The 22,096-nt window shown below is 46.0% G+C and overlaps 1 long non-coding RNA gene across 1 annotated transcript; it reads right to left on the bottom strand.

The window, feature by feature from the left end:
* Positions 1–873: 873 nt before the first annotated feature.
* LOC137570917 (uncharacterized) lies at positions 874–15,140 on the bottom strand. The gene is made up of 3 exons (XR_011031234.1): positions 15,085–15,140; positions 9,657–9,809; positions 874–1,026 (listed from the first exon to the last, which is right to left on the bottom strand). It is a non-coding gene; the product is annotated as an uncharacterized lncRNA (long non-coding RNA).
* Positions 15,141–22,096: the final 6,956 nt, after the last annotated feature.

The following is a 22,096-nucleotide window of genomic DNA, read 5'->3' as shown; positions in this document are numbered from 1 at the left end:
GCGAGGTTGCGCTCCCCACTGCGGACCTATCAACTGTGGTCTGTCTGCGGCCGCTGCGTATAGCGGTGGCTGGCTCTAATTACTCAAGATTCGGGCGGCCCGGGGGGCAATTGCCCCCCGTCCCCCCGGCCAGTCCACTCCTGCTTTCACTGTGCCTATGTATATCTATTAAAAAAAAACATTTTAGCTTATAGCATTGTTAGTGGGTGTGGTTATAGATAATGGCAGTTGATGCTGTCTATTTTTTTTTTCATGTCTGCCAGTAGTAAAGATGATGACATACTGGCTCATTGTGGATCAAATAACATGAACAAATTACATGGCGAATATCAATCATTTCTTGATCTCTCCTCTATTTTTTAACTTCTCACTTTGCAATGTATACAGTAGAATTTATTTTTCCCTTTTTCGCTAAAGTTACTCCTAACTGAGTATATTATTTTTTATGCTTTGAGTTGAAGTCCACACAACCAATTGCAAACACCTCTTGGATGCAGGTGATACAATATTGTTTATTGTTGTAATCAATTTTGCCTTAAACTGTAAATTGTAGTGCAGATGTGTAGAATATAAGAGTGTTGGAAACTACCAGCTCATGAGTTCATATTAGATAAGCAGCAAAGTCAGCTCAGCTACTATATGGATACGAAGCATCAAATGACATCTCAGGGGTGGACTTTCAATTTAAAATGTAAAGTGAGTAGATTGGTTTCCTTGGTAAATGTGGAAATATTCATCAGCCTTTGCTTTCCTGCAAATCTGCTGTGAACTATCTGGAACTAATGCCATGTTGAGTGAAGCAATTCACACTTATCAATTTCAGAGTTACAGAGAATACAACAGATGCAATAAAAAGGATTACATATCGGTAAAAATGTAATTAGCTGCAAAGAGTCAGACCAATTCTTCAGTGGTAGGTGAGCTCTGAGCTGTGTTTTCCATGAATGGTCTTGTCTTGTACTTGATGGAGCAGAATGGTCTGTACACGCAGAAAGGCACCCCAGTATAACAAGTTAGAACTCTTCACTGAAGAAAAAACATGCAGAGATAAATCATACACCACCAACAGGAAATGAAGCTTACTTAGAATAGAGACGAGCACAGAGAATACAGGAAATAACAACCCATAAAGATTATCATCATAGTTTACCCACAGTGACATCTTGTGGTTGTTTTACAATGCTGCAATTTAAGGTAATACTGTCTTTTAATCTATAACAGTGCTGTCATTCACTGTGATTTTGTCCATATACTGCTTGCATTTTGGTACAATTAGATTGTAAAAATCTGATCGAATGATCACATCTGAGGAAGATATTGTACCATTAATGGACACCTTCAGTGTACAGGTGTTCTCAAATCTTTAAAATGGGATCCTAGTTAATTAAGTAGTTTAAGTAGTACACTTCCATTATTGGTTTTAGCCCCATAATAGTATAATACAGTATATTCTCTGTAATCTGGCACCAACAGGGATCATCTGATGCTGGGTAAGTGTGCCTTCTGGTTACTTGAGACTCCATGTTAAAAATAGGCCTAGCTAATACAGTACTGTACCCCACTATATATAAATGCCATGAACTCCGTTTTAAATGTTACTACAGTTATTGAAAGTATATTAACCTTGGGGGAGCACAACAGAGCCCACAAACAGCCTAAGAAGTTGGCCTTCACCACTGTGAGTTCTGCTGGCGATGTGTGCTGGTTGGTTTAGACTGCTGGTTAGTTAAAGGGACCCTGAGCACTCATTACAAATGAAATAGTGACTTACCCGGGGCTTCATTCAGCCCACTGTAGGCCGCAAGGTCCCCCGGCAACCTCCTGGCTCCTCTCCCATTCCTGGCTGGCAGCGCCGTTATGGCACGACTTTGGCCTGAAGTCGTCAGGCCTGCTTCCCGCTTTGCTGATCCACATCATCACTATTAGAAAACTGCGCATGTGCAGGACTCTCGCACCGGCCGGCTAATCGCGTCATCACGCCAGCAGGCATGAGCATCTTGCGCGTGATGATGCTGATTGGCAAAGCGGGAAGCAGGCCTGATAACTTCAGGCCGAAGTCGTACCATAACGGAGAGCCGCCAGCCGGGAGCGGGAGAGGAGCCAGGAGGATGCTGGGGGACCTTGTGACCTACGGTGGGCTGGAGGAAGCCCCAGGTTACGGTGGGCTGGAGGAAGCTCCAGGTAAGTCACAATTTCATTTTTAATGAGTGCTCAGGGTCCCGTTAAAGAGGAACTCCAGTGAAAATAATGTAATAAAAAAAGTGCTTCATTTTTACAATAATTATGTATAAATGATTTAGTCAGTGTTTTTCCATTGTAAAATCTTTTAAATCCCTGATTTACATTCTGACATTTATTACATGGTGACATTTTTACTGTGGGCAAGTTATGTAGCTGCTGCTAGCTGTTTGGCTGTTAGAGACAGCTGTAAACAGCTATTTCCTGTCTGTGAACCTTGTTACATTGTAACAAATTGCCAAAAGTACCGCGGTCCCAGAGCTTCTTGTGGGAGGGGTTTCAGCACAAAATCAGTCATACAGCGCCCCCTGATGGTCTGTTTGTGAAAAGCAATATATTTCTCATGTAAAAGGGGGCATCAGCTACTGATTGGGATAAAGTTCAATTCTTGGTTGGAGTTTCTCTTTAAGTTCTGGATTACCAGGACTGGAATGTATTGGCATTTCATCTCTAGCGTGTACAGTTTATTGCATTCTTCTGTGCCTATTCAGATAGTAAACTAGCTGCAGTGTGTGTACTAATGCCTCATTAGATAATCTGCTTCCATCATGTTTGTTCCCTTCGTTCTTGTAAATTGTATGTTTGGCATATCCACGCACACATTGAATACAAGGGAAATCGGCCTATTGCTGAGATATTTCTTCCTGTGACTCACATGCTAGCATCTTCAAATGAATGGAAAAACATTTATGCAGATAGTATATTGCATTATTGATCAGCACTTCAAACACCACACTAAAGTATAAGTACTGTACACTAGTGTTGGGCGAACAGTGTTCGCCACTGTTCGGGTTCTGCAGAACATCACCCTGTTCGGGTGATGTTCGAGTTCGGCCGAACACCTGGTGGTGTTCGGCCAAACTGTTCGGGGTTCGCCGAACTACTGAATGCATGGCCGAACAGGGCCCCTGTTCGGCCGAACAGGGCCCTGTTCGGCCGAATACTGCCCCCCATGGGGTCGCAGGCATAAGGGGGGAGCATGCCCCGATCGCGGGGGGGTCGGAAATTCCCCCCACCCCCTCCGCTAGCGCTCCCCTCTCTGCCCGCTTCCCCATACAAAAAGTTTGAAACAAGTTCAATAGTACCTGGGCTGGTGGCACTGGCTGGCAGTGGAGTGAGGAGGAGGAGGAGTCCGAGTAGCAGAGTGACGTTGAGGCCGGGCAGCGGGCGGTTCAGCGCTAGTACCCTTGTGGTACTTCCGCCCTTTCTCTGACCTCACGTCCTCTGCATACGAGGGTACGCATCACGCGTACCCTCGTATGCGTCATCACGCAGAGGACGTGAGGTCAGAGAAAGGGCGGAAGTACCACAAGGGTACTAGCGCTGAACCGCTCGCTGCCCGGCCTCAACGTCACTCTGCTACTCGGACTCCTCCTCCTCCTCACTCCACTGCCAGCCAGTGCCACCAGCCCAGGTACTATTGAACTTGTTTCAAACTTTTTGTATGGGGAAGCGGGCAGAGGGGGGAGCGCTAGCGGAGGGGGTGGGGGGAATTTCCGACCCCCCCCGCGACCGGGGCATGCTCCCCCCTTATGCCTGCGACCCCATGGGGCCCCCAAAATGGGCATGTTCGGGGGTCCCATTGACTCCCATTGAGCTCGGCGTTCGGGCCGAACATGCCGAACATCTGGCCCATGTTCGGCCTGTTCGGCCCGAACCCGAACATCCAGGTGTTCGCCCAACACTACTGTACACTAACACTTAAATATACAATATAAAGTAGCTGGTGTAAAAATCCATTTAGTTTAGCTCATAAAGCTATCTTATCATCACCCCTCCATAGTACTATAACATGCTTACACTACCAATAAAAGGGTAAAACATTAGGGGCTTGATTCACTATGCGGTGCTAACCTACTTAGCACGTCTAAAGTCTTTAGGCGCGCTAACCAGGGTGCTAAGTAGGTTAGCACCGGTTTTCTCAATCAGATCGCGCGCTAAGTACCACGTCATATGCGCGCGCTAAGTCACATAGGCTTTAATGGGCACTTCGCGCAAAGCGCCTTGCGCTCTGTGCATAACTTTGCGCCCAATGCGGTTTGAACACAAATTAGCGCGCAAAAAGCTCGTTTAGACATGCTAAGGGGGTTTTCACAGGCGTGCTAACAGTTAGCACCGCTTTGTGAATCAAGCCCTAAGTGTGTTTTAAAAATAATGTTTAAATGGTATGAGTTGACAGCGCTCTCCTAATATTATCTATGTGCTCCCCTATTAGAGTTTCAAAACCCTAGCTGTGTGACCAGTATATTGCAATTCACAGGGTCATTGCAATAGGTATATGACATATACTGTATTATATTTAATACAATTCCTGCAAATAAATTGTCTGTTAAGATTCTTTTTCTTATTTCTGCATGTTCCACATTTCTCACATGTAAGTGAACTCTTGGAGAATGTAATCCATTTAGCAAGGTAAGTAATAGGTAAGAATACATATATTAGGAACACTAGCAAATATGTGACTATTGGGCACAGCAGAGGCCCCATTAAACCAATAAGTGAAGAAGGAAGCTGTAAGGTACTGAGGGATGTTTGTAGGGCCGGTTCTAGACTTTTTGTCGCCTGAAGCAATATGTTGTGATGACACCCCTACCAATTTGTGTGTGCAAAGCCGGACCGGAGAGAAGAGACACATCGGGTTGAGCATTGCAGGCACTGGCACTACACTTACCTCCCTCTGCTTCCTCCAACACAGCATCTCCTCCCTGCTGGCTTGTAACATCCTGGGTCTGATTCCCAGGTATGCGCTGCATCACTCACTCACTCTCAGAAGATTAGTGATGAGATCACCAGACTTGCTTCCTCTCTGACTACAGCCGCGCCTCATGTGACTCACCAGCACGTAACAGGTCACTGAAAGGAGAACTGTAGTGAGAGGTATATGGAGGCTGCCATATTGATTTCCTTTTGAACTATACCAATTCCCTGGCTAACCTGAAGATTCTCTGCCCCTAACACTTTTAGCCCTAGACCCTCAACAAGCATGCAGCAGATCAGGTGTTTCTGACATTTTTGACAGATCTGACAAGATTAGCCGTATGCTTGTTTCTGGTGTGATTCACACTACTGCAGGCAAATAGCTCAGCAGGGCTGCCAGGCAACTGGTATTGCATAAAAGGAAATCAATATGGCAGCCTCCATATACCTCTCAATACAGTTCTCCTTTAAGGTTTTTCCACAACTTTAAATTAAAGTCAGGACTTTGATTTGGCCAATCCAGAACATTCACTTTACTCCTCCGTTACCCATTCTTTGCTAGAACAAGTGTGGTTTATGAGTGTTGTCTTTCTGCGTGATCTCACTGTCTCTTGAGTATTCACAAATAGATGTCCTGACATTTTCCATTAGAATTTTCTGGTATTGTTCTCAATGGCAAGCTGATCTGAATGCATCAAAACAGACCCAAACCAAAAGCCTCCCACCACTATGTTTCACAGATGAGATACGTTTATTTTGCTGGAAAGCAGTGTTTATCTTTCTCCAGTCTTTTCAGTTAAGCCCAAAAGGTCTGTTATGGCTTTATTTGTCCATGAAACACAATTCCAGTACCCTTCTGGCTTGTTTTTTTTAGTAAACAGTAGGTCAGATTTTGAGAGGGCAGGGGGTGGGAGGTGGGGCAGTATATTTCTCCTTGTATTTGTCAGTGTGAGTAATGGCCTACAGTGGCTTAGAACTTACCTCGGGTTCCTTTTTTTAGCCTCTCAGACTTGTAGGGGGAGTTATCTTTGATGATCAACCACTTTTAGGGTAACGACATTCTTGAATTTCATTTGTTTTACACTGTCTGACTGTTGACTGGTAGAGTCAAAACTTTTTAGAGTTGGTCTTGTAATCTTTTCCAATTTTCATAGGCGTCAACAACTCTTTTTTTCAGGTCACATCCTTCCTTTGTTTAAACCATAATAACACATCCATAAATGTGTTGAATGTGTGATCTGGCATTGCTGGATGCCTGTTCTTTAAATAAAACTGGTTGTCTTATTCACACTTGCTTGTCATCCCTACAGAGAGATACCGTGTTTCCCCGAAATTAAGACATTTCCTGAAAGTAGGCCCTAGCAGGAATTTCGAACATGCTTGAAATATAAGCTCTACTCCAAAAGTAAGCCCTAGCAGCAGTAAGGGAAAGAAGCATGGTAACTTGTGTTATTACTGGCCCTGATGGTCTCATGGGTGGGACCATGGCTCCATCATTTGGCCAATCACTGCACTCACAGCTACTCAGCCTGTGAGACCATCCACTCCCGTAGAAACACAATTTGCCGTACTTCATCATCCCCATAGGTTAAAGCTCGGGAACACAGCGGCATGGAGCTGGGGGAAAGAATAGGATGTGGGGAGACATCGGAGGACAGCGGGGCATGGAGCTTGGGGGTAAGACGAGGATGCAGGGGACATCATAGGACAGGGGGAATACCAAGAGGACATGGGGACAGCAGAGAACACGGGACACAGGAGGACAGGAGATAGAGGAGGATACAAAGACAGAGGGGGTCACCAGGAGGACACTAAAGATACAAGGGAGACACAGAGACACCCAATTGGTAGATCCAGGAGAGAAAGAGGCTGCACAGTGGGGAAGACACAAAGCTCAGGAACTTGTGTGTTCATACAAATATAAGACATCTCCTGAAAATAAGCCCTATCACATCTTTTGGAGGACACTGTCTTATTTTTGGGGAATCACGGTAGATAGCTGGACAGACAGATGGATAGACAGACAGACAGGCACACAATGCTATTTGAGGTGGCGCTCCTATTTTTGGCGAGTCAGCAGTAAATGCCCTCTTGTGTTTCCAGACCGCAAAGAACACACAAAGCGTTTTTCTTTCCAACACAAGGCAAACACATTATCTATGCATAGGCTTTGCCCCGCTAGACATCTGAGTAAAACGTTAAGTAGCGGCAGACACAGTAAAACAAATAGGGGAAGTGTTTAAATAAAGGACTTCATAAATATTTAATCCCGCGCTGTGACATTATGAGACCTGGGCTCAAAATATTTGTAATAGCGCAATTAACTAAAGGCACATTATCTGGCTGGTATCGGGCTCAGAATTTACTTACAAATGATCCCGCCGGGAATTAATACCGTCCTATCTGGAGAGGGAAAGATGCAATCCACTTTTAAATTTTTAATTTTTTAATTTAAATGCTGTATCCTAAGCAGAGCAGGTCATTAAAAGTGTATGAAGCACACAAAAAAGCAGGGCATCTAGTTATAGCACTATTGATGTATGTTGTAATTACACTGCTGTGCAAAATACATTGCTTTTATGGTAAACTATTGTTATGAGTAGGGGATTTTTTAATGTTTCCACACATAACTTATGATTGGTATTGCTTAAGCAGAGCAAAATCATTTATACATTGCATGTAAATCTCCCTAGGGGATGCAGGTGCAGAATACATAATTTACCTCGGGTATTAAAATTTTTATGTAAAATACCGGAGTTATATAACCATAAAGTGTTGTGGCGGAACGACAGATTTACGGAGTTCTAAGCCGGGAATGTTGTGATAGCGCCGTATTTTACCGTACGTTCAAAGGACAGATTGCGGAAATGGACCTTTTATCCTCAGTGCGTTATCTTTAAGACATATGAAAATAATAATCTTGGATGGTTTATGCTGTATTTTATACTGCATTACGGTTCTCGTTCCGGAGAATTACAGAAGCTGGAGACTTCTCTTTTTTTTTCTTTCCTGGAGATTTTTATGCAGTGTTAAAATGCAGAGAGCTTCTCATTACTGTCTACACAGCCAACTGTGATGCTAAAATATATTCATCATCAGGAGAATGCTGCATGGTAATCAGCCGCTGACATGAAACACGTGGGGAAACAAAAGATTTGGGAAGCCGTTTAAAGACAAATAGGAGTCTGCGACAGGGCAGGGGGACTGGCTGCTGGGCACATGCACTGGCGAGGATGAATGCAGAGACAATTTAAAGGATACCTGTAACTACAGGGGGGGGGGGAAGGAGTCACATAGTGTATTTTTCAGACCACAAGACGCACCCTACTTCTAGGGGAGGGCAGGGTGGGTGACCACCCAAGGCGCAGTTAGGGAAGAGGCGCAATGAAGGAGGGGGGGGGAGCAGTGGCTCAATTGGACTCAGCCAAGGGGAGGGGGAGCCCCAACTCCTCCCTCCCTCTCCTTGGTAGAGATGGGACAAACTGTTCGCCGGTGGACAATTCCCAGCAAAGAATGCATGTTCGCAATCGCGGGCAAACACAAGGCGTGTTCGACCCGCCCCCCATATATCATCATGGAGCCAAACTTTGACCCCTCACCCAAGAGTCAGCAGACACATGGCAGCCAATCAGGTATCCCTCCCTCCTTGACCACACCCCCCCTATAAAAACGCCTTTACACTCTGTCTGTGTACTGTGTGAAGGAGAGTAGGGAGAGAGATGTGCTGCTTATAGGGAGAACGGTAGTTAGGCCTCTGTTATGCGTCCCCAGTGGAGTTTCTTGCTGCTAGTACAGCATCCGGAACACCCAAGAGCCAGGTACATTGGTTGTCTTGCAATTGTTATATTGCAGTTCTGTGTGCCTACTGACTGTCCAGTGCACTGACTTTAGCTGTTGCACACAGGTGTGCACACTGCTGCTAGTGGTACAGTACCTTGCATAATAGCCCTCATAAGCAGGAGTGCAGCTAAGATTTTGGTGGCCCCAAGCAGCCCATGACTTGAGAGTGTTGCGGCAAAAATGGGCATGGCACCACCACAGAAGAAAGTGGCACAAAGTGGGCATGCCCAGGACATGATATGGGAGCCAACATCATACTTTAATGGTTGATAACTCAAAAATGATGCTGACTGCTGTTGTCATTGATGACGCGTCATTAGAAGCTGGCACTAGAGGAAGCCGCACACTGAGGAACGGATGTCTTCAGTCACCGTGGGCAAGATGGAGAAGGTAAGCTGCTGCCGCTGACTGCACGGGGGACCCGGAGACATAAGCGGGAGGCCTGGAGACATAAGCGGGGGGCAGGATAGATACACAGTGGGGATCACAGGCAGGGAATCCCCTTTGGCGGCGGGTCGGCGGTTTGTATCGGCTGGCGTTCGGAAGTCGGGACTCCCTGCCTTTGCCGTATAAGACGCAGGGACTTTTTCTCCCCATTTTTTGGGGAGAAAAAGTGCATCTTATATGGCGAAAATTTTTTGATATATATATATTTGAAAAATATAAGCATAAACACTGCGCTCGCCTCTATTTCACCAATGATTAATTAAAATCAGTTCACAGAAACAATGTGTGCGACCCTGCGCACCAATCGTATAGTCCAAGTGCTGCAACTCGACTCTGGGTTATAGCTAGTAGTTACAATAAAAAGCAGTTAAGCTGCGCTTCTTGATGTTAACATGTATTGCTTAATACAAGCCCCCCTTCATACAGTCACTCACCGGATGTTGGGGTCTTAGCAGACCACACTGCACTTTTGGGGTGTATGGCCCGCCGTCACCTATCGATCAGGCTTTCTCCCTCCTATGTGGATGGCCAAAGTTGGAATGTGGGGGTCGCCTTTCCAAGGACCCAGGTTGTCTGCCAGAGGCTTGCTAGGTTGTGGAAAAAACACACAGGAATATGTGAGGGAGCAGGCTGGTGTTGTACTTTGTTTTCTGGTTGAACTCAATGGACGTATGTCTTTTTTCAACCACAATAACTATGCAACTATGTAAGATGGATGAAGGATGGCCCATAGTGGGGACCCTCTGGTCCAGGAGCCCCAGTGTGGTTGCAGCCTCTACATAAAATGCATAAAATCGGCCCTAAGCTGAACAGCGATGCACCGCTTAGGGTGAAGACAGCAGGGTAGATTGGGGCATAGCGAAAAAAGGAAGGCAGGAGATAAGCTAAAGCCTCGTACGCATGCCTGACTTAAGTCGGCTGAGGTGGCCAATAATGACTGCTTCAGCCGACAATCAGGCGTGTGTACAGCACCCGATGACCCCCGACCCCCAACCTGTGAGCGATCCACTGGACGGATGTACTCAACCCCAGCAATGAAGATCCCCCCTCCAATCCCATTGTTCGGGCCGCTCCCCTGCCCACTGCGTGACGTCTTGCATGTGCCACTCATTGTTCCATCGTCATCCCCCCAGCCCTCCGCATAGTAACACAGCACGTTGTTAACTACACAGCTGACACGTATGTGCACCACGCCCCAGCGATTTCGCCCAAGGGGATGAGCTCCTGACACTCAATGGCCGACATCAGGCCCGTGTACATTCGCCTTTCTGCAAACAACATTGTGTTAATCCATTCAGCTGTTTAGGTCTGAAGACTTTATTTACACTTACAATGTACCATTAAAGCAAAGCAGCCTGGATTACTGGTTCTTGTAATCTCCCCGCGTTTCCATACATTTTCCATCGAGATTTTTCAGAAGAGCGCATTATCAAGCAAATTGCTGTTTGCGAAAAAGAGTAGTTGCAGATTTCCTTTTAAGCATCAAAATATGCCATATTAATTGTATATCACGCTTTAAGAAGAATCTATTTCCCTGTGTTGTTTTTGTATATCTTCACCAAGTGAATTTATATTTCCCCTCAGTTTTATTACCCTTTTATGAGCCATCTGCCTCCTGATTGGCTTAAGTAAAATCTGCATTATAATAAGCCCGAACCAGCTGTTTTTGGCTGGTAAACGATAGCTTTATCTGTAAATAAAAGGCTGCAATTTAGCAATTGCTGGAGTGACGCAGACACACTTTGTTATGTTGAAAAGGACTTAACTTGTTTACACTGCTGGCTCATAATTTTATCACCCGCTTTTAGTTCATTTACATTATACTGTGCCTAGCAGCAAAATACAAATTTGAATACATAATACATGGATGGGAATCGCTTTTGTCTCTCACCTCAGAGATAGCTGTTCCGTAGAAGAAGAAATAATGAAAATATGTCACCAGCAATATTCAGCATGAGCGGTTCCGGTACATGAGCAAAAAGTGTCTTGTGTTAACAATACAGCAGTCAGCTTTACATAGCTGGAAAGATAAGCAGTATAATGTACTCCCCTATTGTTACATGGGGTCCAGACAGACTGCTAGGCACACAAAAGAAATTTGCTGTATGCCAATTGTCTCATATCAGTTCTAATTGTGTTCAGCTCAGGGCCGGTTTTGTACTTTTTAACGTCCAAGGCTAACTGTGACCAGGCACCCCCCTAATAGCATCTCACCCCCCCCCCCCCCCATAGTGTAGGTAGGTAAATCAAATGACCCCCCCCCCCCATCCCATTTCAGTATAGGCAGCCAGATGCTACCCTTCTGCAGTGTAGGTATAGGTAGTGAGATGCTTCTTCCCCCTCACTCCCTATAGGTATCCAGATGCTTCTCCCTCCTCCCTGTAAGTATCCAGATGCTTCTCCCTCCTCCCTGTAGGTATCCAGATGCTTCTCCCCCTCCCTGTAGGTATCCAGATGCTTCTCCCCCTCCCTGTAGGTATCCAGATGCTTCTCCCCCTCCCTGTAGGTATCCAGATGCTTCTCCCTCCTCCCTGTAGGTATCCAGATGCTTCTCCCTCCTCCCTGTAGGTGTCCAGGTGCTTCTCCCCCTCCCAGTAGGTAGTCAGATGCTTCTCCCCCTCCCTTCCTGTAGATAGCCAAAAGATTCTCCCCTCTCCCTCCCTCCCTGTAGTTAGCCAAATGCTTCTCCACCTTTCCCCCTTCTCCCTCCCTGTAGTTTGTCAAAGGCTTCTCCACCCTCCCTCCTGTAGATATCCATAGCCAAAGACTTCTCCCAATCCCTGTAGATAGCCATAGCCAAAGACTTCTACTCCCCCCTCCCTGTAGGTAGTCAGATGCTTCTCTTACTGCCGCACCAGCCACCTTTTACTCACCTCCCCAATCACCTCCAGTGCCGAAGCTTCCACTTCCGCTCTCTCTGTCTCCGTCAGCTGTGTATCTCTCTCACGCTTGTGGGTTTGATGTCTGCATGTCTTTCACATGTGACTCGCCGGCATGTTACTGGCGAGGCACAGGATAAGAAACGCCGGAGGGTGATAGGGAGGGAGTAGCAATGACAACATTGAGTGTTGCCATAAGTGGTAAATATAGGATGACAAAGTTCCAGCTTTTCAATGCTCATCAATGCGTCTTTTGCTTTTCAGAGCCTCTTGTGTCTGAACCTTTTCCAGACTGTGTTCTGTAATTCTAGTTTACCCACAGAATGTCTTCAGCTTTGTTGTACTTGGTATCCACTGAGTGGATCACGCTGATACAAACTGTGGCCATATATGATTGCTGGCTAATATTTGGGGCCACTCATTTTTTTACTCTCCATACTGGAGGTGGCATGCAAGTGTCTAAAAATAGAGCTGAAATCAATACTGCAAGTATACTGTAGTATTACTCAGGACCTTATGTTAAGACATATTACACATACTAATATACAGGATCTTCTAAAAAAAAAAAATTAGCATATTGTGATAAAGTTCATTATTTTCTGTAATGTACATATAAACATTAGACTTTCATATATTTTACATTCATTACACACAACTAAAGTAGTTCAAGTCTTTTATTGTTTTAATATTGGATGATTTTGGCATACAGCTCATGAAAACCCCAAATTCCTATCTCAAAAAATTAGCATATTTCATCCGACCAATAAAAGAAAAGTGTTTTTAAAACAAAAAAAGTAAACCTTCAAATAATTATGTTCAGTTATGCACTCAATACTTGGTCGGGAATCCTTTTGCAGAAATGACTGCTTCACTGCGGCGTGGTATGGAGGCAATCAGCCTGTGCACTGCTCAGGTGTTATGGAGGCCCAGGATGCTTCAATGCCTTAAGCTCATACAGAGTCGGATGAAATATGCTAATTTTTTGAGATAGGAATTTGGGGTTTTCATGAGCTGTATGCCAAAATCATCAATATTATAACAATAAAAGGCTTGAACTACTCAGTGGCGTTCCTTCCATTGGGCGCAAGGGGGCGGGGCGCCCCGGGTGATTGACAGGGAGGGGGGTGTCACAAAGCCCCCACAGCCCCGAAGTTCGAGTCTCAGCCAGCATGGAGAGAAGGTAATTAAGTGCTCCAACTGACCTGCATCACTGTCCTCAGTTCTGCAATCCCCTTCTTTTCCCTGCTGCTCACACAGCCTGTCAGCATACATACAGCACTCCTGGAAGCCACGAGGAAGCTGATCAGTGTGATCAGCTGGAGGAATCCTCATTGCTCTGGACTGTGCTAGGCAGCGTTGGATGGGGTCCCAGGAGGGATGGGAGCAGGGAAGCCTTTCTATAGGCAGGGCATGGGGGTTATTTACATTGAGAAGGAGTGATTCACAGCTGAAAGCTGAGCTGACCTATAAAATCACATAGAATCCTGCTCTGAAAGGTAAATTTGTATTGTTTTGCTTTATAATGGCTTGTTGTGAGCTGCTCTGATGATCAGGCAGGCAGCTTTCTCCTATATTGACTATAGAAGCTGGGTTCTATAGATTGTGAGCTGGCCTGAGGACAATTAAAGTGTACCAAAGCTGCCTGATAATAAAAGTGTTAAACATACCTTGAGCTTCCTCCAGCCCCATGCCCACCGATCGCTCCTATGCCGCAATCCTCCGCTGCCTGCAGCTCCAGTACCTGGTCCCATAACTTCCTGCAGTCGCAGCCAGTCTGATACAAGAGAAGTGTGCTCTATGTATCTCTCCAGCGGCTGCCAGAGAGATACATAGAGAGCGCACTTCTCTTGCACAGACTGACCGTGACTGGAGGAAGTTATGGGACCAGGTACTGGAGCTGCGGGCAGCGGAGGATTGCGGCATAGGAGCGTTCCGTGCGAACGAGGCTGGAGGAAGCCCCAGGTATGTATAACACTTTTATTATTAGGCAGCTCTGAATGGGAGCTGAAGGGAGTCGGATGGGAAGCAGCGCAAGAAGGAGGGCCAGAGAAGGGGGAACCAGACCCCCCCTCACCTGGGTCCCTTCCTCCCCGCTGCAGGTATGCAGGATATACTTCACCTGACTCCTGCGTTCCAAGCGCTGGGTCACCATCATGTGCCACAGGTCTCCGCCTTCAATGTCGCTCACTGTGCTTCAGCTAATCAGGAAGCACAGTGAGCGGCATTGAAGGCGGAGACCTGTGGCAAGTGACTGTGACGCAGCGCTTGGAACGCAGGAGTCAGGTGAAGTATTCCCTGCCCACTGGGCCTGCCGCATATCTGGAGGGGGGACAGCATGGAAGGAGGGGACCCAGGTGTGTGGGGGGGGGGGGTTGGCATTACCCACCTTGGCGCCCTTAGTATGCTGCACTCTCTCCTATTTTTTGGGTGGGGGGGAGTCTTTAAATACCCAGCACCGGGTGTCAAATGCCCTAGGTACGCCACTGGAACTACTTCAGTTGTGTGTAATGAATATAAAATATATGAAAGTCTAATGTTTATCAGTACATTACAGAAAATAATGAACTTTATCACAACATGCTAATTTTTTGAGAAGATCCTATATATGAATACCAACATTGTAATGATTATTTTGGGAGTCTATAGTATGTGGTTGTGACGTCACCTTCCAAATCCTGTTCCCTTTGACAGAGATTATCATTCAGCCTCAGACCCTGAGGCAGCCCCAGGCCACCCATGAGGTGGGGTGAGGCAGGTTCCTGAGGCGGTGGAAGTGTGGGGGGGGCACCAGCCTGGTCGTGGGTGGGGGGGGGCCCTGAGCTGGAGAGGGTAGCAGTCAGGAAGTGGGAGCAGCGGACACAGCGGTGCTGAGAGGGGTGGACCCCCCCTCCTCACCAGGGGCTCCCCCGATCGCACTCCCCTTCCAGCTATTTGCCCATCATTTAAGTAATCAAGCTAGTGGGCTGTGGAGGCAATGACTCACCTTCCTTCTTCCTCTCTAGTGTTACATTCCTCTGCTCGCGTCACTTCCTGCAATGCCACCCACTGTATTTGGACGCACTGCCAATATCTCCTGTTGGACAAAAATGAAACTCTACTTATGGCTAGCTGCATCCATGTGTATCAGTTTGCATTCAGTTTATTTAGATTAGGGCCTAGTGCATAGTTTTGCATCTGATTTGTATTCAAGGGGTGTAATTTAAGTCCCTGGGGGGCGGTGCACGCCTTTGTTGGTTTCATTTCATTTGCAGCCTGATTGAGAGCTTCCAATATTTTCCCACTTTTTAGTCACATAGTTCACACAATGGAACATTTCACTTTTGGAGCAATTCCATTAATCTTGCTCCTATTGACACATTTGGTAGTGTGGTCTAATTAGAACATTGGGGGTCATAAAAGTTTCACTTTCCCACATTCTAAGTTGTTTTTTACACAACACCTTGACACAATCAGGGAATTATACAAGAGTGGATCCCAAGATAGCTGTTGCTGTGAACATAAAGAAAAAATGAGTTCTACGTTGAAAATGTAAGGCAATGCCAGAAGTTTACCTTAAAGTGATGTTGAGTTGAACATGTGTGTGAAACCACAGCTTTTACTGTCTGTTACTACCATCTGCTTGTTGCTTTAATGAAAGCCTATGGACACCAGGGAGACTGAAGATGAGATCAAACAAGGTGGAGATACTTGAGTGGAGCATCAGCTGGAATAAACAGATTCATTATATATGCAAGGGACGACAACTGAACAGAATACCAACACATATCGGAAGGAAAAACCTTCAGGGAGTCACTACAGCTATAGACAAATGAAATGCATTGGAGAACTGTAAAATAAATAATTTATACTCTACTAATCCAGAAACCACCCTCAGCATCTCTTTGAGCTTTGATTTTGGTGTTGTGCCTTGGGGAATATCAGCCATGCAGGTACTCTGGGATGCGCTCTTCTTTATAGTTTTATTTTTAGCATAACACTAGCAAGTTTACCACTTTCGAAAGTGGTCATACGCTTTTTCTCTATGATGCATTTTGACAGCTGCCCTACCTGTTTGGTTACGTCTAAATGATCAAAGGTCAGGAAGTGGGAAAGGGATGCTGGGAGCTGTAGTGCTATACTAAACAGAGATCTCCTGGTAGCCTATAACTTATTTATAGTTCTGCCTCTGCTTTCTGTTGCCTCGCTCCTGTTCATGACACTAAAAAAACAAATCAGGACAAGGTGATGCTGATTTGGTTTCAAACACGTTAATGCTGTTTGTTCTGGTGGAATGATGTGAATATATTTCATAAAACGTCCTTGAAGAAAGCCGTGGAATAAAATGAATCGAAAAGTTCCATATAGTTTTATGTAGAAATGAAGAAATAAATAGCCCGGAGACACACTCTGGGAAGCAGACCAATTACACTGACATTGCATGGAGATAACGCTCACAAATTATTCCGGATTCAATGAGTGAGTTTTTCTAAAAGGCATGTCTTGTTTATATCACTCCATGTGCTCACTGCTTACTTATCTATTCTTGTTATACAGCTTCCCCAAGGGGAGGATGGGGCTGGAAGGGCTGCTTCTTTGTGGAATTCACAGACCAGGCAAAACAGCAGTGCGACTGCTTACTTGCTGTTATAGTGATTTTTTTCCCATTTGGATAAGATAATTAGTATTGTTCTCATACGTATTACTAATGAGTGTAGCTCTATGCATACCTGGTAGTATCGAAAGCTGCTTTGGGAACTAAAGGAGAAGTTTATAATACAGCATATAAAGGTATACCACAAGTGATGCCATTTAGAAAATGCAAATAATAGACCCCTACAACCCGAAGGGCTTACCAGTGGTGCTGGTTGAAGCCTCCACAGGGCAAGGCACAGATATTCAACAAAGAAGTCCGCAGCACACCATGGCATAGTACTTCAGGAACTTTATTGGCACAATCGACAAATAGAGTAGGCAGCTGACACGTTTCAGACTCGCAGGTCCTTAGTCAAAGCTATGACCTGCAAATCTGAAACGCGTCAGCTGCCTATTCTGTTTGTCGATTGTGTCAATAAAGTTCCTGAAGTACTATGCCATGGTGTGCTGTGGACTTATTTGTTGACTATATGATGTAATTTAGAGTATTACTATTTCCAGAGCTGAAATCTGCTGGGCCCCATGGGTCTCTGCCCATCGCACCCACATCATGTATTTGGGAGGGTGAACTTACATCCTGCCTGATGACTTTGTCAATTGTTTTGGCTAACTAAAAGGCCATGTGTCATAAGTTGAATGCATTGTGATCAGTCTTACCTGGTTGCGTCACACCACTTCTGCACTGCGATCTTTTGCCACACACGGATCCTGTAAAAACTGATAGTTTTTTCATTTCAACGGATCAGTTACATTTGACATCAGTTTTTCATCTTGTCTTTCCATTCCATTTTCTTGTTGCCACCTGCTCAGTACCTGATGCCATCAAGTTCCTCTGCCGCCACTGACACCACCGCTTGGGTCCTCTGTACTAAAGAAACGCAGGTGCACCTATTCCAGAGATATTTCACATATTCCTTGGTGGGTGAGGACTACCCCATCAGTGTTGAGCGCTCCTGTAATGAATAGTGACATGTCAGCTGCGGTGGATAGCAGTACCACAGCAGCTGCTTCTGGTTCTCTGCCATGCCAGTCTCCCTGCGCCTCGGGCGTCTGGACGGTGGGTCCACTGCGGTCATTGCTGGGTCCCTGCCTGCTAATTTTTCCCAGGCGTCTAATACGCCGAGGACGCATGTCTCTGCTAGGCTCAGGGGTACATTAGCACGTGTGCGCGCTCACCATCAGGATATTTAAGCCAGGAGGAGGCGCGCCAACTGACCGGCTGGTCGGCTGACGTCAGAGGGCACGCTCGCCGCTCCTGATTGGCCGAGGCTGGTGGGCGTGCCTTGGGGGTCTCCTCCGCTTCTTAAGCCTCTCGGCTTCACTTGCTAGTTGTCTGCTGTCGTGAATACTTCGTGTTAGCGCTAAGACCTTATATAGTTCTGGTGTGCTTTGATCTGGGAGGAAACCAGGGATTTCACACAAGACTAGGAATTATTATTACTACTGTTATTATTGATTGATTATCTGTGTATGACTCTGGCTAGTTTTGAGCAATCTTACTCTCAGTGATTCTGTATCTTTGCCTATCTGACCCTGTTGCCAAACCTAGCCTGATTACCGTTCTGTATCTGTCTCCTGATTTTGTACCTCTGCCCATCTGACCTTGTTGCCAACCTTGCCTGATACTCGTTCTGTCTCTGTCTGTCGAATCTGTACCTGACCTGTCTGTCTGTTGCCGATCTGATCTGTCTGACCATTCTGCTCTCACCAGGGACCCCCTGTCTCTGGTGAGAGGTTCGGTATGGGTAGTGCCCACCAACTCCTCTGGTGAGGTAGTGCAAATACTGCCAGTACTACTGTTACACCAATCACTACACTTAGTGCATTAAAGTGTTCTTAGTAGCTTATTAGCTTTGCTGAGCTAACACATCAGTATCTATATATCTGTATTATTGGTGATTCTGCAGATCATCATATAATCAGGTATATATCTGTATTATAGTTGATACTGCAGATCACCTGATAGTCAGAAACTTTGTTCTTTGTAACACCAATCGTTACAGAACAGCAGACCAATAATGTCTATGGATGCACTGTGCAACCAGGTTGAACTGTTAACCACGGTCGTTAACGGCCTAACCAACACAGTTAACGCTCAACAGACACAGATCAACCAGTTATCTGAAGTGTTACGGACCCTTCAGGCAACTAATGCACCAGTGCTATCTCCTGTGGTTATGGGACCTAGAATACCTCTCCCTGAAAGGTTTTCAGGGCATAGGTCGGATTTTCAGAATTTTAGGAACCGCTGCCGTTCCTACTTTGAGTTACTACCTACATCTTTAGGGTCAGAAAGCCAGAGAGTAACATTTATCAAAACTCTGTTATGCGGGGATTCGCAGACATGGGCTTATAGTCTTCCCACTGGTCATGAGGCCCTGACCTCTGTACAGCAATTTTTTAAAACCATTGCAGTTATATATGACGATCCTGATATAGCGGTGACCGCAGAAAGGAAACTTAAAACCCTCCGACAGGGGCATAACACTGTCGAGGCATACGCTGCTGAGTTTAGAAGATGGGCTGTGTTAGCTAGGTGGGGACAGTTTGCTTTACTAGACTGTTTTTTGCCGGGGTTATCTGATGCAGTGGCGGACTGTAACGATTGTGTAATTATTTCCGTGGTCAGCGCACAGGATGCGCGCTGACACTGTGGAAATCCTCCACAAGCGCATAATCTGAGAGAACCCAGCAATGGTGCTATGCACCTGTAGAGGGGAATTCCTGCCGGCAGATGGAGCTGTGGAGAACCCCTCTGTACTGCCACAGATGCCAGTTAGGAATTGTACGAGGGGAAGCAAAGCAGGGCAAGATAGCCCTTAAAAAGAGGGAGCACAGAGACAAGATGTATGTGTGTCCACCAATCTAGTCGCCACTCAGCGACGATGAACACACAACAGTGAAAACCAAGTGGGAAAGCAATCGCAAGAGATGGCGATTGCTAACAGCGACACAAGACTGAATAAGCACAGAGAAGGAATGTATGTATGTCCACCAATCTAGACGCCACCCAGCGACGGCGAACACACAACAGCGGAAACCAAGTGAGAACGCAATCGCAAGAGATGACGATTGCCAATAGCCAAACAAGACTGAGTAACCACAGAGAAGGAATGTATGTATGTCCACCAATCTAGTCGCCACCCAGCGACGGCGAACACACAACAGCAGAAACCAAGTGAGAACGCAATCGCAAGAGATGACGATTGCCAACAGGCAAACAAGACTGAATAAGCACAGAGATAGAATGTATGTATGTCCACCAATCCAGTCGACACCCAGCGACGGTGAACACACAGCAACGGAAACGAAGTGGGAACGCAATCGCAAGAGATGCGATTGCCAATTGAGACACAAGACCAGATTAGACAGAGCACAAGTGTAGCAGGAAAGACATAACAATAACAATGATCAGAACATCAAGGAAAATAACAAACGCTAGCTAAACGCGAAAACTGCACTCATTCGCAACAGCGAATGCGTTTAAGCACGATCACCACGCGTTAGGCGCCCAGTGATAAGCGTGCCACCATAACTAACCAATGAAACACAAACACGAAATAGAGAATGCGAACGCTTGCTAAACGATTACCTCACCGAGCCTACAGCAAGCGTTCGTACCAGACAAAGACAGAGAGAAGGAGCAGCCAGAAGCAACCGCAGCTCTGGCCTACACTCCCAGACAGAGCATAGAAGGGACCACCGCTGCTACCGCTAGAGCGGATGCGAACCAGAAGACAAACAGATGGGGCTACCAGTAGCAACCGCTGCTCTGGTTAGCACCCCTAAGGCAGAATACAGAAGGAACCACCGCCACTACCGTTAGGGCGAGTGCGATCCAAACAGATAGAACGATTTCCTGTCGACCGCCGCTGGCGACAAGACAATCGCAAGACAGAACGATTCACAATCGCCAACCGCTGGCGAACGTGCAATCGCACAGACAAAACAGATAATACAACCTGACTGCACTAGAAGGGATGCCTAGTGCAGTCCCAAGGAATTACTCTAAGATAATCTTATCAGACAATAGCAAAGGATGACACTCCAGGTGTTAGCAGGAACAAACCAGCATGACCAGCAAAGGACTCTGGGAGAACATGATATTTATACTGCAAGCCTTCAAAGGAGGCAACTAGGCAATTTGCATGACAAGTATATGCCAATTCCTCAGCAGCAGAGCAGGTCTGAAACTTGCAAAGTGAAGACAAGTCTCTTTTCCAGAGACCTGCAGCCCTCAGACTTAAGGAATGGTCAAACAGCTGTCTGCCTGTGCAGACAGCTGAGTGGATCATTACACTGACCTTATGTTAAGTCATCCTGAGCCCAAAACCATTGATGACGCAATCTCATTGGCGATTAAGATAGATCGCCGGGTTCGTTATCAGAGACAAACCCGAGGTAGATTCTCGGGGAGAGTAATATCAGTTGCCAGGTCCTCACCGTCTACCTCTCTTCCCCGGGATGAGCCGATGCAGATCGGACATTCGAAGTTGTCGCAGGTAGAGAGGAGTCGGAGATTAACTGAGGGACTTTGTCTGTACTGTGCAGAGAAGGGCCATGTGGTACAGAATTGCCACAAGAAGGCGGAAAACTCTGCCGCCTAGGTGTAGCTAGAGGTGCTACCCTAGGCGAGCCTGTCTTACCTCTAAAAGAAAATCGTCTGCTGCTCCCGTGTTCTATTACCTGGGAGAACTGAGTCTTATCTACCCAGGCATTCATAGACTCGCGCTCCGCAGCCAATTTCATAGACTCTGACTTTGCTATGAAATTGGGAGTTCCCATTGTTTCCCTAGACTGACAGATTTTTGTAACTGCAGTGGACGACTCTCCACTTCAGGGGAAACAACCTCTGTCACAGACTCCTGTATTATTATGCCAAGTGGGGGTACTTCATAAAGAACTAATACAGTTCTTTGTGCTCAAAATGTCTACTTCTACAGTGATTCTTGGTATGCCATGGCTACAACAACATTCCCCTCAGATTGACTGGAGTTCTGGTCAGCTATTAAGCTGGTCATCTCACTGTCATCATCATTGTCTGGAGAAAGTTTCTGTTTGTGCCACCAAGGTTCAGATGGAAGGGTTGCCCGCACATTATAATGATTTCCTTGATGTCTTTTGTCTTAAAGCTGCAGATAAACTGCTGCCGCATAGAAGTTTTGACTGTGCTATTGAGTTGAGGTCAGGTTGTATGCCCCCTAGAGGCCATTTGTATAACCTCTTTGGCCCTGAGAAACTTGCTATGCAGGAGTACATTAAAGAAAATTTGGCTCAAGGGTTCATCCGTCCTTCACAGTCTCCGGCCGGAGCGGGTTTCTTTTTTGTGCAAAAGAAGGACGGTGGCCTTCGGCCATGTATTG

This window comes from Hyperolius riggenbachi, chromosome 4, assembly GCF_040937935.1.
Source record: "Hyperolius riggenbachi isolate aHypRig1 chromosome 4, aHypRig1.pri, whole genome shotgun sequence".
Classification (NCBI taxonomy): Eukaryota; Metazoa; Chordata; class Amphibia; order Anura; family Hyperoliidae; genus Hyperolius; species Hyperolius riggenbachi.
The sequence above is the reverse complement of the archived record's forward strand: the minus strand, read 5'-3'. Positions and strand labels throughout refer to the sequence as shown.